This window comes from Heterocephalus glaber, unplaced genomic scaffold (assembly GCF_053883595.1).
Source record: "Heterocephalus glaber isolate CG9 unplaced genomic scaffold, H.glaber_assembly_v1.0 deba00000676, whole genome shotgun sequence".
Lineage (NCBI taxonomy): Eukaryota > Metazoa > Chordata > Mammalia > Rodentia > Bathyergidae > Heterocephalus > Heterocephalus glaber.
The window spans coordinates 19,885,319-19,900,977 of NW_028258156.1; positions in this window are offsets into that span (position 1 = coordinate 19,885,319).

The following is a 15,659-nucleotide window of genomic DNA, read 5'->3' on the forward strand; positions in this document are numbered from 1 at the left end:
AGGCTGTGTCATTGGGCCACATGTCCCTTTGGCCCACATTTGCAGGGCAGGTGGTAGGAAGACTGTAGGCAGAGAGTTGCACAGGAGGACAACATTACATCTCAGGGCATTACATCAACACTGCATCTCAGTGCTTGAAGTTGTATGCTATTCTGTTTTCTTTCTCTGACTTAATGGAGCTAGCTACTCAGTGGACAGGTGCAGGGTAGGAGATACTTAAAGTCTTAGAAACAACCATGAAATTATGGAAGATATAAGAATGGAAATAATGTCCCATTTATAGCACAATTATGAGGCATGTCCTGCGCAGCTTTTCAGAGTCCTCCAATGGGTTTGAACCCAGGTGGTTTCCTCATCCAATTCACTAAAATAGGTAAGGAGAGGTGCTCCCTTAAATAATACCTTGTAAATTTTATAGCATCTGAGCCTTGAAAATTGAGAGTTTCAATTTAAATAAGATCATAAAGTGATAAAAAATAATTTATTCATTTCCAAAAAAGAAGTTAACTGCAAATGTGGTCTTTTTTGCACAAGATAAATGGTAACAAGATAATTGAAGTAGTTAAATGGCTCCTCAATGGTCAGAAGGTCTAGGGTATGTCTATCGACTCATTGTGCTTTCATGACCATTGAATGATGAGATAGCTGGCTTGGACATTTTCCTTCCCTAGTGAGACAACAGTAGCAGGAGTTCTCTTCTGATCTCATTGTCACATGGATTCACTTAGTCTTAAAATTTTTACCTCAAGGGTAAAAAACTGGTGCTGACTGTTCAAAAAAATCAAATCGTTCTGCCATATGGGATCATTGGAAATATCACAAAAGGAAGTTTCCATCTGTCTACATCTCAGAATGTTATCCTAACATACTTATTCAAATTGATGTCTTTTCTGCTGTAGCAAAAACTTCTTTTCCTGCAGCTGTCTTTGCCCAGTGGAGACAAAGATGTCACAGAAACTGGGGATGTTGACATCTCAGTAGACTGTAGGTCCTTTTTAAAATTGTGGCTTGAATTTTTTAAAACACTGTGTTATGCTCATAGTACAATTCGTGAGAAATAGTAAACATTCAACACAAAACTTGTTGTGCTTTATTTTTATTGTAAGACTGGGTCTATAATTATTTTGCATAAGATCTGCCATCAGAGGAATGCAACCAAACTTCAAACTCTTCAAACTTGGCTGACCTACATTCCAACGTATTCTTGTCTCCAAAATCTTTTCTTAAACTCTTTTCTTTATATAATTTCCTTGTCCTCACTCTTTTCTTTATATAATCATGTATTCAATCGATATTTAGTTAGGTGGCAGACACCATGCTAAAAAGAGTAATAAATAATGAGCTAATTACAAATCTGCCCACATGGAACTAGAGTCCAATGATAGACACAGTTATTAAGCAAGTAATTACCCAAATGTGAAATTGTTATTTTCACTCATGGAAGAAAGGAAAATGACAAGAGGACTTATTTGCCAGGGAAGTCAGCAAAGACCTGAGATCTGAAAAATGGCTCAACCTCCTCCTCTTGGTATCAACTAGATGGGAAAAGAGAAAGAAATGCTTTGGGAAGCAAGTCTGCACCAGGTCCCTAAGGTGGAAACCTTAATGACTGAAACAGTGGATTTTAAGCAGACTGGAACACCTGTGGGACAGGAAGTTAGACATGGGAAGGCCTTTCAGACTCCCAGGTTCTAACATGGACTTTAGCTTGACATTCATATTCATTTCCATCCCACTGAGGACTGAAAACAGAGGAGTTACAAGAGCATGATGGGAAATGGACTGGGGAGGAAATAAATGGAAGTAGGTTGACCTAGGATGGAGCCTTTCTCTTGCTTTGAAGAGAGAGAGATGAGTTTGCAAGAGCAGTATAAGGATGGCAGGAAGATGTTGGAGTATAGCAATACTTAGAAAGTGATGTCCATGTCACTGCTAATAGATTGCATGTAAGAGTACATGAGAGGGAGGTGTTAAGGATGACTAACAGACCTGAAATGCGTGGTTCTCAAGGATTAGGATGGGAACAGATGTTTTTAAAAGAAAGAGTGATGTAGGGTGTGCCTTTGCATTTATAGCCTGTTTCATTCATGTTTGTAAAAAAGTTACTATGCCGATGGATGCCTATAATTTCTATATATTTGTAATTACTCCTATGTTAGAAAAAATACAGAGCTTACTGAGTTAACTTCCTTTCCCCAACCCATATTATTTTACTATAGAAGCATAATCAAATATATTCAACAGAATCATATAATGTGGGCAATTTAAAGGTTGTTAGGAAATCGGTGATATTTTGAAAGAGAAAAAGATAGAATTGATGCTATAAATTTGAGTAAACCCTTAATAGTGATCTTTTAATACTGTCAAGGTTTTAGTTTTAGTTTAGTTTAGTTTTGTTTTGTTTTTATAAATGCCTGAGAACAAATATAAGTGCTTCTTAGGAGGACAGGAATATACTTGAGTGACAACAGGAGGAATTCACTGATTTTTTCTGACAACAAAACACTTCTAGAGTAAGAAACATGCACCCCAGCCTCTGAAAATACTTTTTAAGGAGAGGATTTCTATTAGTATTTTATTCTTATACAAACCACATCCTTGCTGACAGGGTTTACACATGACTTTTAAGTCATCTGTTGCATTCAATGCCATAGTCTTCTCTGAATAAACCTTAATTAAGGGCCTATACCCAGTATCATAATTCTATAAAAATAATATATTTCAAAATAATAAGGACAACTTTTACTAAGGAATGGTGGACATAAATGATTCCTTCAAAAGTATCAACAAAAACAAATAACTGTGCTTTCAATAAAGATATATTACATACATATAATCCAAGTTAAGGCTCATCTGTAAGTTTCACCAAGCATACGTTCTTGCTTTATGACCTCATATATGAAAGTTAAATTATACCTTTATCATTTTCACTAAGGATATCTAACACATAGGTTATAGTGGAAACAAATTGGGCAATTTTGCTGCCTTAGAAAATGCAACCCCACTACAAAAGCTGGATGCTCTCTGCTTTCAAAGGAAGATAGTTTCTGTTTCCAAATGTAAGGAGATTTTACATCTTTTGTGAAAGAACATTGACAAGCCTTGTCAACCAGATTTACATAATTAGGATATATTTACTCTTGGATAATAGCAATTTAAGAAACAAGTCATTAGGTGACTTAAATGAAATAAATTCATTGGAAATAGTTCTCTCATTTGCACAATCTGTGATGTTATTCCCAAGATACTCTGCTGAAGCAGATTTTCTTGGGATTGTAATTTATGACCAATGCTAGAGTTGTTTTCTGATAACTTGAAAGTTAAGAATGCCTCTTTCCAGTCAGAGTTCTTTTGCACATTTTAAGATTCTTGTGTGAATGTAACAGCCATTGGGAAGGTTTAAAACAGTTAGGTTTTCATTTCAAATGCTCTGCCAAAAGAGGCACCTTTAGTTTTCAGGTTTCCACCTTCTGTTTAATATAGAAAAGGGTGTATTAGACTGCAAAGAACTGTTTAGTCACAACATTTAACTTGCTAGAGATTCATGTTCTGCATTGTTAGAAATCTATAATGGTAGAATATCTACAAATTTTGAGCATCTCAAAGAAATTCAAGCTGAACCAGTATGTGGGGAATAAGGAGCATTGGTTGGTAATAGCTGGAAAGAGAAAATGGGCAGCTGTTATTTAATGGGTAAAGTTTAAATTTTATAAGATGAAGAATTATGGGAAATGATGGTGTGATGGTTATACCCCTTAATTGTATATTTTAAAATAATTAATTTGGTAAATCTTACATAGGTGTTTACCAAAACAAAAAATATTGGAAAATATTAGAAAAAACACAGGAGCATTCCTCAATTATAAATGAAATTGTGTTTGCAGTTTTGAATTGTTAAATACTCATCTTATAAATCATATAAACCATAAATAATACCCCCTTTAACAGATTACTAGGACACTATACTGAAATATTATTATTTATAATTAGATTCCATTTTGTAATGATCTAAAGTTTTTTAACCAGGGAAATGAAAACTAAATGCTAAATAGTAAAGAAGCATTTTAGTTTTATGGCAAAATGGCACTGTTTGCAACTCTGGGTTGGAAAACTGATGAACCCTGGGCAGCAGTGGCCCAGTGTGGCCAGCCCTTCCATATTCCTTTGAAGGGTGCACATGCTATGAGAAGTGTGGTTGATGGAACTTTTGCTGGTTCTTTAGGCCCTTGTGTTTAACTTAATATCATTCTTCACTTACTCATTAAGAAAGCCATTAATTCATTTAATAGGCTTAAATTTTAAATTTAATTTTGACATGTATCTTGCCACTAAATCATTCTAAGACTTGTAAAAAAGTAGATAAAGTTGCCTAATTCTCAGTTACATTGTAAGGATTAAATGAAAAGCAGAACATTTTAGAAAATGCCCAAATAATATAAATATCATAGGAGAGGGGCTTCTCTTATCTTTAGGAAAACTTTAGAATATCAAAATCTCTCAGTTTGAGTTGAAAACAATATGGCATACCTAAAAATCAACAATTAAAATACTCTATACAACAGCCTATAGAACACACATGAAGCAGTGGTTTAAAAATATTGAAAAGACAAGTTATATTAATAAATGGGAAAAATATGGTGAATATCTGACCCAAGAAGTTAAAGAGAAATAAGGGAAAAGAAACAATTACGTTGAAAAATGATAAAGGCAGGGAATATTAAATCAAGAAATAAAATGTTGTTATACCTCCTTATAAATGAATCTATAAGGAAAGTAAAAAATGAATAAGATAAATAATTTTCTAGTTAAGGAGGGAAAAGATAAGACAACCAAATAAATATAAAAGATGATAGTTTTTACTGAATATGACATTATAATTAATTTGCTCATCTACATGAAAATTAATTTTTTGCAATGTAGATAAAATAATCCATCATACCCAAAACAGCACAAAAAAATGAAAATTACAGATTAACACCAAATAAAGTAGAAAAACTTCTCAAAGATCAACCTCTACATTCCATCCCCAGAAATGCACAAGCACATATGCAATAAAGTATTAAACATAAACAAATTCTTCAGGAAATTATATCAATTAGTTACATAACCTGAAAATGTTATGGTATTTAAAATGTTCTAAAGCATCTCAAATTTGAAGACAGATAAGCAACAAATAATATTATAAAGCAATTTCATTTACTGCACCTAAACCCTAAATTAAATATTTGCAAACAGGATACAGGACCATAACAAGATGATTTAAGTATATTTTAATATTTAAGGAATCTAGAGATTGCCACAATTACATAGTTTCCAAAATGCTTCTGACCACCTCATGAATAAAAAGATATTTGATAAAATTGAAAATAATTTTTTAATTTAAACAGTAAATATTAAAATTAAATCACAGATATGTATTTGACAATAGAATACAGATATAAACACAGACATGTATGTAGATATAGAACTTGTAGTATTATTGTAGATATTAATTTTAGTGTTTTAATAGCTGTTACATTTGTGCAAGGATATTCACTATTACCACCACTTTTCTTTAGCACTGCTTTAAAAATAGGAGCCAATGTGATTAGACAAAGAAAGATGAAGTAAGAAACAGGAAAACTATCATTATTCATGAAAAACATTATTGTGTGACTGGAAAACTAAAATGAATCAACTGAAAAATTATGTTTGATAAAAGGAGAATCTCTTGGAAGTTGAACTCTAAATTGCTGTACCCTATCAAAGAAGGAAGGAAAAGAGGAAGGGAGGGCAAGATAAAGGAAGGAGCAGAGAAGAAATAGTTTAAGAAGCCTCCATTCACAATAGCATCAAGAAAGGATTAAGCATAAATAAATATATTGAGCTGGGTATGGTAGTGTACCTCTGTAATCCTACACACTTGGGAGGTTGAGGCGGGAGGATCGCAGGCCAGCTTGGGCTATATAGTGAGTTCAAGGCCAACCTTTGAGACCCTGTCTCAAAAGACCATATATATATACCATATATATATGTGTATATATATACCATATATATATGATTTATATGAAATAAATGCTAAAACTATCTATTGGGACATAAACTTCCATAATTTAAAAGGCAATATTGTCCATTTTGATGTTATTTTAGTAGAGGGTGAGAGATATGGGTCTAGATTAAATATTCTGTATGTAGATAATCAGTTTTCCTAGCACCATTTGTTGAAGAATCTGTCTTTTCTCCTGGATATATCTGTTGGCCTCTTTGTCAAAAATCAGAGAGCTGAATGTGCCTGGAGTGGTTTCTGCAGCATTTATCCTGTTCCATTGATCTGCATGCTTGTTTTTGGATCAGTATCATGTTTCTATCACTGTAGCTTTAGAATATAAATTAAAATCTGGGATTTTGATGTCTCCAGCTTTGCCCTTGTTGCCCAAGATTGCTTTGCCATTCTTCTCTTCTGGTTCCATACGAATTTTAAAATTTTTTCCCTAGTTCTCTGAAGAATGTTGTTTTTGTTTGTTTGTTTGGTACCAGGGATCGAACTAGGGTCCTTGCACTTGCGCAGTAGGCGGCAAAACCACTGAGCTAAATCTCTGGCCCAGAATGTTGTATTTTGATTAGGATTGCATTAAATCTATTCACCAGTGTTGGTAATCAGGCCATTGTGACAAAATTGGTTCTAATTCTCCACAGAGAAGGTCTTTTCCATTTTCTCATGTCCTCTTCAATCTCCGTTTTTGGAGCACTATAGCTTTCTTGATAAGAGTTCTACTTTCTTGGTTAGGTTAATTCCTAAGTAGGTAATTTTTTTTGAAATCTAGTATGAATGGGATAGTTTTCCTAATTTTCTTCTTGGTGAATTCATTGTCCATTTACAGGAATACTATATATTTTTGTGTGTTGATATTATACTGCTACATTGGTGAAGTTATTAGTTCCAGGGGTCTTTTGGTGGATTTTTTGGGGGGTCTTACGTGTAAAGGATCGTGATGTCATCTCTGAATATAGAGAGTATGGCTTTTTTCTTTTCTATATGTATCCTTTTATTTCTTTCTCTTGTCTGATTTCTTTGGCTACAGTTTTGAGTATAGTACTGAGCAGAAGCGGGAAGAGTGAGCACTCTTGTCTTTTTTCTGATTTTAGAGAAAACCTCCAGGTTTTCCTCATTTAGTATGATGTTGGCAGTTGGTTTGGCATAAATAATTTCATCAGATTTAGATAAGGTCCTTCTCTATTTTCTTCAGAGTTTTTTTCATGAATAGATATTGGATTTTTGTTAAAGGCTTTTTTATGTCTATTGAGATGATCATATAACCTTTGTCCCTGATTCTGTTTACGCAAGATATTACATTTATTGATTTCTATACATTAAACTGTCCTTGCATGCATAGATGAAGACACACTGTTCATGATGTGTGATCTTTTTAATGATTTGTTGCATTCTGTTTGCATCTTGATGATTTTTGCATCTATGTTTATTAAGGATATTGACTGGTAGTTATATATTTTGTTGTTAAGTCCTAGTCTGGTTTTGGTCTCAGGGTAATGCTAGCTTCCAGCAGAGTTTGGACTAAATTTCACTGAAGAATATGAGAAATACTTATATTAGATTTTCTCAGAAGTTCTTGTAGAATTCAGAGGTGAATCCATTGGATCTTGGGCTTTTCTTTGTTGATGGACCTTTATTACTGCCTACATTATTACTGCCTTTTTATATTTTATTGCCTCAATTTTGATAATTAATGTTGTCTAATAATTTTTCCATTTCTTCTCGGTTCCCTAGTTTATTGGAATGTAAGTTTTGAATGTAGTTTCTCATAATCCTCTGGTTTTCAGTGGTATTGTTTGTGTTTTCATTTTTCTCACTTCTAATTCCACTCATAGTTTTTTTTTTCTTTTTGGGGGGAGGGGTAAATTTGGCTAAAGGTTTATCAGTGTTGTTTATTCTTTCAAGGAAACAACTCTTTGATTCACTGATCCTGTGTACTACTTTTTAGTATTATTTCATTACTTCCACTTGATTTTTATAATTTATTTCCCTTTTTTAACTTCAGATTTGGATTGGACTTGTTTTCCAGGAACTTGAGATTCATCATCAGGTTACTAATTTGGGATTGCTATATTCTTTTATTGTGTGCACTTACAGCTATGACCTTTTCTTTAAGAATTGCTTTCATTGTGTCCCACAGGTTTTGCCATACTTTGTTTCATTTGTCATTTGATTCTAGGAACTTTTTAAACATTTCTAGGAGCTTGGCATGGCAGCAGGGGAGCTTCCTTCCAGGTGCTGGGACCAGCTGAGCTTCACTGCCCCAGGAGCCTGGCTATTTATCATCTTCTTATGTCTACATTTTAATTGAGTTGTCTATTAATGAGCTCTAAGAATTCTTTATATATTCTGCTCATAGGTTATATGCATTGTAAATATGGTCTGTTTAAGGACTACTTTTCATTTTAATGATGTCATTTAAAGTTCTAATTTTGATGGAATCTCATCAATTTTGTTTCTTTTATACATCATGGTTTTTGTATTCTAGGTAGTTCTTGCCTACCCTGAATTCATAAATATTTTCCCTTATAATTTCTTCTTAAAGTTTTATACTTTTAGGCTTTCTTATTTAGGTTCATAGATCCCTTCAAGTTATTTTCATGTATGGAAAAAAAAGGGTTGAGGTTAATTTTTTATATATGGATACCAGGTGTTCTAGTGCCATTTGCTGAAGACACTATCTCTTCCTCGGCTCTTGAATCGAGTTTATTTTCTATAAAATGCTAACGTTAAATAATCTTTCAAAACTCAGTGGACCATACATGTGTGGTTCTATTTCTAGATTCTCTGTTTTATTCAAATGATCTATATGTCTTTCCTTACACCAACACTGCCTTGATTACTGTAGCTTTTGAAGAAGTCTTAAAATTGGGTGCTAAATGTCTTCCAACACTGTTTTTGTTTTTGTTTTTGGCTTTTCTGGGTCCTTTGTACTCCTACATAACTTTTAAATTTCAATATCCAGTTCTTCATTTATAGCAAGTATACCCAGACCCGAATTTTTATATATACCTTGTGTTTTCTAATCCTGCTAAATTCAAGTACAAGTTCTAGGGGCTCCTAGAGATTTCTTAGTATTTTCTCTGTAGATGATCATTTCATCTACATATAAAGATTTTGTTTCTGCCATGCCAATCCTATCCTAGTTGTGTCATTTTATTGCTAGACTACTTTGGTTTAGACCTATGTTTCAAAGTCTAATGGACAGATGAAGAGTAGACATATATGCCCTTGTTCCCCACTTTAGGGAGAAAGCATTGAATCGTCTCCATTCATAGAAGGAGTTTTTGTTGGAAGTATGGAGTACATGTCTTTCATCTGTTGAAAAGGTTCTGTTCTACTTCTAGTCTTCTGATAGCTTTTACCATGAACAGCTGTAGAATTTAGTCCAATACTCTTTCTCCAACTAGTGACAGGATCATATGGCATTTTCCTTTCCTCTGTTAAAGTGATGACTTTTGGGGGTGGATCTTCCAATGCTGAACCAACACTGCCATCCCTATAATAAAACCACTTTCTACATCCTGCCAGATCTGACTTCCAATAGTTTGTTTTGTTAAACAAATTTCTATCTATGTTCATACTTTTTTCTTCTATTATCTTTATCCAGTTTTAGGATTAGCACAATGTTGAGTTCCTAAAATGTGGGCAGAAGTGTTCCTTCTTTTTTCTGCTTTAATTGTTTGATATAATTTATCAGTTAAAATGTTTATGACCCTGATGTTGTCAATATAGGAAGGTTTTCAAGCTAGGAATATACTTTCTTTAATAGGTGCTATTCAAATTTTATATTTCCTCCAGAGTTAGTTTCATTAATTTGTCTTCTAAGTTACTTCTTAGAAGCTGTCAAATTTATTTCAAAAAAGACTTTTGTAATATGCTTTCTATATCCTTTTAAATTCTATAAAATCTGTGGTAATGTCTCCTAGATCTTAATATTGTAATTTAAAAAATGTATAACTGATATTGTGTAACAGGAAGAAAAGGTCTAAAAGAGCAGGGGAATTGGGAGGGGTAGGGGAAGGGAAAAAAGGGAAAGGAAAAAATATGAGAAGAGGAAAAAAATGGATACAAGGTCTTTGCAAATAGGGAAGGGTGGAGGGGGTGAAGGGAGGGCAAGGGAAGGGGAAAATAAAATAAAAACCAAGAGACTCATGTAACGGTACAAGATCCCAATGATGAGTGTAACTGTATTGTGTACCTAAAATGTACCAATAAAGTTAATGGAGAAAAACAAAAATTTCTTCCTTGATTTCTTCTGTGATATACTAACTATTCAATAATGTATTACTTAGTCTCTTTGTGTTTGTGGGGTTTCTATTTTTTGTTTGTTTGTTTTTGCTTTTGGTTTCTAGATTCATTCCACTATGATTCAATAGTATGCAAGGGATTATTTCAATACATTTGTATTTATTTAAACTTGCTTTATGGCCTAAAGTATGGCCTATTTTGGAAAACTTTCCAGATACTAAAACCAAAATATTTAATCTGCCTGAACTCTTAAAGACATAGGCATAGGCAAAAACTTTCTGAACAGAACCCCAATTCATAAGAAATAACACAAAGAATCAACAAATGAGATTATAATAGAAATTTAAAAGTTTCTGCACAGCAAAGGAAATAATCAACAGAGTTAAGAGATAACTTACAGAACAGGGAAAATTTTACTCCTTAGAGGACTAATCCTAGAATATGTAGACAACTCCAAAAAATTAGACCACCAAACATAAAAGACCTAAATAATAAGCAGGCAATTGAAATGAACAGACACTTCTAAGAAGAAGAACAAATGGCCAATAAGTACATGAAAAAGTCTTCAGCATCTTTGGCCATTAAAAGAAAATGGAAATTATAACCACACAGAGATTTCACTTTACTCTGGTAAGAATGGCTATCATCAAAAACTCAAAAACAACAAATGATAGACCAGCTATGGAACAAAAGGAACATTTCTACATTGTTGGTGGGAATGAAAACTAGTACAACCACAATGGAAATCAGTATAGAGAATCCAAAAATAGTTAGAGAAATTTCTCTCAACTCAGCTATATCCCTCTTGGGTATCTTTCCCAAAATCTAAAGTCAACATATTACAGTGATACATGCATACCCATGTTTATAGTAGCACACCTTGCAAGCTAAAACATGGGAGTGACTGATATGTCAATCAACAGATGAATGGAAAAAGAAAATGTGGTATACATACACAATGGTGTACTACTCAGCAATAAAGAAGGATAAATTTGAGTCATTTATAGGAAAATAGATGCACCTTGAGATCATAATTACTGAATTAAATCAGACACAGAAGATTTCATACCTCATGGTTTCTCTTATATGAGAAACCCAAAGAATAAATAAATTCAAGAGCAAAATAAAAGATTATAGCAAATAGGGAGATAGACCTTTTCGAAATCATAAGGAAATCTAAGGATGGAGGGAGAAGGAAGGGTAAAGAGTGAGGAATTTAAAAGGATTAAGATGTGAAATATACATGAACCAACTCCCCATGATGATTGTATTCATTACATGTTGCAAACATATGCTAATAAAAATGTAAAATAAAATAAAAAATTGAGGAAGAAAAAATAATTTTAAGGCCATATATGCTGTTCCTAGGTAGCAAGCTTAGAAAGAATGACAAAATTTCCTAAATTAATATTTTAAATGTAATTCCTTAGCAATAAAAAAGAAATGTGATTCTTTAAAATAAAACAAACCAAGCAAAAAAGAATACAAAAGGGAGGAGATAAGGAAAGGAGGGAAAGGAGAAGAAAGAGATGAGTAAATAGCTAGAAATTCTACCAGTTTCCTTTTTTTTTTCGTACCAGGGATTGAACTCAGGGCCTTGCTCTTCTGAAGCAGGTGGCAGAACCACCAAGCTAAATCCCCAGTCCTCTACCAGTTTCTTAGTAGTATAGATTAGACTGACAAATCGTAAGAGAAGGGTAAACAGTGTCTTAGACTTTCAAATATAAGACTTTAGCATAAAACATAAAGGACTTTATTCATTCAGTGGAAAGGTTGCATTGTTCATAAATGATGTTGCAAAAATTCATAGGACATCATGAGAAAATATAAAGGTACTATCTCAGAACATGAACTGAGTTAGTTCCAGAAAATTAAAGATTTAAATATTAAAAATAAACTGCAACTGAGCAAGAAGTACAACTGTAGAGTCAAAAAGATCTTACTAAATTTATTACTGAACATAAGAAACCATGAATAAATATGTTAATTAGGAAAAATATCCTCCTTGGCCATACATACTGTTACAGGGTCAAAAGCAAACATCAAAAAGAAACAATGCAAGAATAACAGAAACACTATCAAACATTATTTGCTATAGGTGTCATAAACAAATGATTTCCTTCAGAATTCCTTCAAGTTCTACTAAAAAAATCAGAACTTAGTTAATAATTTATAAAGGGAATAAAGTAACTGTTCACCAAAAAAAAAAAAAAAAAGGAAATACAAATGAATGATAAGAATAACAATCTTGTCTTTTCTTCCAACAAAGCAGTGGTCTAGTGCACTCCAAAACCACATAATATTCCATAAAGCTTATTTTAAAAAAATATTTCTCATTTTGTAGGAAAGCAGATAAAATCCCAAAGAAATGATTTCTAGGTCAATTGGAAAATTAAGTCCGATAAATTAGCAAATATTATAAAAAGGGAAAATATTCAAAGTCAGAAAATTGGAGAAATGAGAATTAAAATGCTTAGTTCTCAAAGTTGTAGTGAAAAGATCACATGTGAAAGATCTAACTCATCTTGGGTGGTGGGAGTTGTGTAGGAGCCAACGTGCTCTACAAGTATTAAAAGCATACTGTGTATTAAGGTGCTAAATCTGTGCAGTCCAGTACAATTTCCACTAGCCACATAAGGCTACTGAACCACTGAACAATACTTCCAACAACTGATGATTTAGAAGTACAGTTTCATTTAATTTAAATTTAAAAGGCATGGGGCTCAGCATCAATAAAAGACTAAAAAAATTATAACATAGGGAGTTAATACTGAAAATTAACATTCTGTTGCACAATAATTGAATAGGAGAAAACTGGATTCTCTGAGGTTAGATAGATATTACTTATGGTTATGGTGACCTTAAGCCACTATATTAATTTTGACATACTTTTGGACTCAAAATAAAACTTAATAGATCTATGGTGCTCCATTATTGGGAGGTGCATACATGCATGATCAAAATCAAAAGTTATTGTCTTTAATGAATTACTCAGAAGAAAAGTAGACTTCGATCAGCCCAACAAGAACGTAAGTCAAAGATTTCAAACATTGTACTGTACACAGAATAATTAATCTGATTTATAAGAAAGTGATTAATAAGAAAACTGATAAGAAAGGAGTAAAATTTTCAAAATGATAAAGTTCAAAAGATGCTAGAAATATATTCAGAGTTATATTATACTCTACCGAGATAATTCAGTTAAAGACAGACTTTAAAACTGAATTAAAGATGGAATTCAACTCTGGTCATTCTAAAATGCTTACTCTGAAATAGATTTTACAGTAAGAATTATTAGACATAAAAGTGGGAGTTATAGATAAAGAATAGTTTCAAAAGAACTGGAAAATACTAAAATTAATCTAAATACCTTTACCATAGAGAGAAAAACAGAAATTGATGAACCTGTGATCAAAATATATTTCAACATACCACGTAGAAATTGGTAAGAATATCATTTCAAAGATACAGTTAAGAAGGATAATTCAATGAACATTTGCACAATTCTGCTAGTAACAAAGTATTCTTTATAAATATACAGAGAGAAAAATGTATTAAAATTAATCTTGAAAAGATAAAACTAGATATTTCATAGATTATATAATTTCTGACTACAGTTCAATTAACTTAGAAATCAATGACTAAAAAATGGCTAATTCTTTAAATAGACAAAAATCTGTTTCAAGTGTTATAAATATGAAGAACTTTAAAAGGTTTAGAATTAAATTTCAGATACATTTTATTAACCAAAAAATAGATAAAAATTTCTTAAAGACCAGAACATGTAAACAATAGAAGAAAATATTGAGTATTATGATTACACAATTTAAGAACTTCTGTTTACTAAAAACATAAAAAGCAAAGTGCAGTGATGCACACCAGTTGTATTAGTTACTTTTTCTGGTGTCCTATACTCCCAGCTTAAAGAAAGAGAGCTTAATTTTGGTTCATGATTTAGATGATTTATTGTGTTCAGTCCATAGTCAGCTGACTTCAAACCAGAAACCATATGGTGGAGCGGAATAGTAGAGGAAAGCTAGTCAAGAAAGGCAGCCAGGAAACAGAGAAGGGAGGGGCAGGGACCAGAGTACATAGTTCAAGATCATGGTCCAGTGAGCCACCTCCTCTTACCAGGCCCCACTTCCTAACAGTGCTTTCAGCTTTTCACTCATAATGGATTAATCCACTGATGAACAGAGTGCCCAGGGATGCAATCATCTTCCAAAAGGCCCAGCTCTGAACACATGAGACTTTGGGAGGACATTTCATATCTAAACCATAACACCTTTAACCCTAGCACTCTTGGAGGCTTGCAGAAGGATGCCAAGTTCAAGTCCTGCCTGGGCAACTTAGTTAGACTGTCTCAAAACCAACGCTGGGGATGTGGCTCAGTGCAAAGTTCCTGAGTTCAATCTCCAGAAAAGGCAGGGGGACCCTTAAGGTAAAAGCAAACAGCCCCCAAATATAAGAAAATATTTCCAACCCAAATAATCAAAAAGTTTTTACCCAAAATATATAATGAAATTTTATAAGTAGTAAAACTATACATAACACAATAGAAAAAAGTACAGAATATATGAGTAGATGTTTCCCAGAAGGGAATACTAAATGGCCAATAAGCAAGTAGGTAAAAGTTTTAAAAGTCTAACAGTGTCAATTTCAGTAAGAATTTGGGGCCAAGATCACTGTCACAAATTATGGATTGCACACGTAGACACACACAGACACATACACACTCAAAGTTTAAGAAAAACTTGGCATTATCTGATAATATCCAAATAAACTGAAAAAGATTGACTATTTTCAAAAAAATAATTGTAAACAGACTGGAGATGTCCTAATTAAATACTTTGTTCTTATATTCACGATTGACTTTTGTAAGGTTGGAAATGAATCAGATGCAAATCAAGAGCAAAGGTCACTAATGAAAATGATATTCACAAAAAATAAACAAAACTGCATGCATGACTTGATTAAAAGGTCAACTATAATCATTTGAGTTTTACCATCCAGGATAAATGAACTATTCTATCAAATTACTTAAGTCATATTTAGTCAATTAATTAGTAATAGGGATGGCCTCATTTATAGAAAGAATAAACTATTGGGACAATAATCAACAAACATAATTTTTGTCCTTTCCATAGTGGAAAAAAAATCAGGCTTCATTATACTTTAGAAACTTAGTCCAGTGAAGTTCAATTTTTCACAAAGAACCTGAAAGTACATTTACATCAAAAAATAAATCAGATAAAAATATTTGTAAATCTATGCAAGGAGATAGTGAATTCAATAACAAAAGATTATTCAAGTTCAGACACTTGGTCTCAGAAGTAGGTGGATTTTTTCCGAGCCTTAAACAAACAAAACAATCGAT